Raw genomic sequence first — 2,870 nt, 5'->3', positions numbered from 1 at the left:
TGGCATTCTGAAGAGTCTAAATGTGTCTATTCAACAAACGCATTCAGACGATTTGACAATTCTTAATTTTTTTTTAATTTTTTTAATAAATGCGTCTCTTCAAAAGACGCATTCAAGCCGGACAAAAAAAAAAAAAAATTATTCTCGAATGCGTCTCTTTAATAGACGCATTCGGATAAAGACAAAAAAAGGACTTTTTACCTAAATAATTTCAAAACTACCCCTTTTACCTAATTAAAATTAAAATGAACCCTAGAAAACTAATTAACCCCCATACGATGGCTTCACATGAAGGAAGAAGAAGAAGAAAAATTTTCTCTTTCTTTTTTTCTTTTTGGCACGCTACACGAGGCTTTTAATTAACCTATATAAATATTTATTATTCTTATTTTTCCCTCCTCTTAAACCCCACTCAACATGAATACACATATATGGTCGTTTTTAAATATAGAAAAATAAACCAAAATATTTATAAGATATATAAAATTTTAGAACTATCAATAATAGACGCTGATAGACATTGATAGACTTTTATCAGTATCTATCAATATCACTGATAGAAGTCTATGAGTGTCTATCAGCGTCTATCATTGATGGCTTTAAAATTTTTTTATATTTTGTAAATATTTTCAACAGTTTTACCATTTCAAATAATTTTCCTACATAAACATCTTTTTTCTTTAAATAAATCAAACCCAACTAATTTAAATCCAATCTCAATTAAAAATTCAATTTACAAAATCTTTTATCACCAGGGATTGAATTATCTTAATTAAATTACATCCACCCAAATCTTTAATCAAAATAAAATTTAAATTGTATTATCTCCTCCAAATATCCAAATTCAAATCTTTAATGTTCAAAATAGTCCAAAAATTCTAAATATCCTATCAAATTAATCTTAAATCTATTAACTTCTCCAATTAACTTAATTTTGCCTCCAAAACAAAAATTATAGAGACCATACAATCCAATAGTTCAAACAAATTACATCCTTCCAAATATTTAATCCATTAAAAAAACCATATTTTGCCTAAGTTAATTAATCCAATTTTTCTTTAAATTGAATTAAAAATTCTAAATCGTTACAAATATCATTTAAATTTATTATCTTTCCTCCAAATAAACTTTTAGCCCTAGTTTATCGAAGATAACGTCCAAATATTCCAAAATAGTTTAATGAAAATTACCTGAATAAATTTGGATGTTACAACCACCTTTGACTACCGTCTCCGATGATTGTTTTCCAGCAACTTTCGTCGGCCAACTTTGAGTGACCATTTTCTGACAACTATTGTTGTCCATCAACTAATGACCGTTATTTGGTGACCATCGTTGGCCAACTTCTTGTGTTGCCGCCAACATCTGATCACTATTTTTCAGTGACCATCGCAGGCCTCCTCCGACCACCGTTTTCAACAACTGTTTTTCGAGAACCGTCGGTCGCCAACTTTTATATAATAACATTTTTTTTTAAAAAATGTAAAAATAAATTAATAAAAAAATGGTTATTATTAAATATAGAAAAATGAACCAACATATTTATAAAATATATCAAAATTTTAGAACTATCAGTGATAGATGCTGATAGACACGAATAGACTTCTATTAGTGTCTATTAGTAACATTGATAGACACTGATAGGTCTATCAGTGTCTATCAACGTCTATCATTGATAGTTTTAAAAGTTTGTTATATCTTGTAAATATTTTCAATAGTTTTACCATTTGAAATAATTTTCCTAAAAAATATATATATATTTATCATTAGTTAAATAAATTTCCGAATATAAATATAATTTGGTAATTTTAAAATCACTTTTGGAATCAATCATAATAATTCAAAATTACTTTTGAGTATTTGAAATCACTTTTATAAGTTTGGAACGAAACATGAATTTGATTATTAAAAAATCACTTTTACAAAATCAATTTAACATTGTGTATCGTGCAACGCCCATCGTCTAGCACTTTGCCTATCGTATAGCACTCACGCTCATCATGTAGCGCTTGCGTCTATCGCCCAGCGCCCATGCCTAACGCATCGTCTAGCATCTACGCTTATCATCTAGCGCCCAAGCTCATCATTTAGTGCTATAGTCCAGTGCTATCATCTAGCGCTTGTGATGATCGTATAGCGCCATCGCCTATCGTGTAGTGCTATTGTTAGCACATCGTTTAGCGCCGCCTATAGCTACACGATCGTCCGCCCAACGCATTGCACTCATTATCATCCCAACGCATGATCAACCTTTGGGCAGCGCCACTTGCCAATGCTTTGGCCAACATGTGTCCCTTGTCATGCCAATGATTGGGCAAACGAGACCTCTCGTTCCCTGACCATCCCGTGAGGTTCCTCTCGGGGCTCAAGAACTAGGTCTATTGACCCTTTGACCATCCCGGTCACATAATCTCATTCTCATTCTAATTACTCATTCAACATAAGCATATACGTACTCTAAAAGATATGCTTAAGAGTTAAAAGAAATTACCACTTACCTTGGTAAGGTAGGAACCCTTTTCTCTAGAAGTTTCTTGGTTTCCTTGAGCTCCCTTTTGAACCCTTAAAATCTCAGCTCAGAACTCCTCGTGGTTTGGCTGGAATCCTTAAATCATTAAGACTTGCCTAAGCTTACCGAGAGCTCGACCCTTCTATCTTTTCTTCACTCTGCAGCCAGATTCCTTGGACCTTCTTCTCCGACAGCCCTACTTTAAAAACTAGACTCTCTGAGCTTTCAGGTGGCTTTAGAATCACTCAAAATGCACAAGTATTCTGGGAGAACTTCTCGTCCCAAGTTGATGCTACTTCTAGACCTCACTGTCCGATAACATCTCCTTCTCTTGGAACCTCTTGATCAACATATAGTCTTG

Source organism: Benincasa hispida, chromosome 5 (genome assembly GCF_027475165.1).
Source record: "Benincasa hispida cultivar pf3 chromosome 5, pf3_genome.v1.1, whole genome shotgun sequence".
In the NCBI taxonomy this organism is placed as follows: domain Eukaryota; kingdom Viridiplantae; phylum Streptophyta; class Magnoliopsida; order Cucurbitales; family Cucurbitaceae; genus Benincasa; species Benincasa hispida.
The sequence above is the reverse complement of the archived record's forward strand: the minus strand, read 5'-3'. Positions refer to the sequence as shown.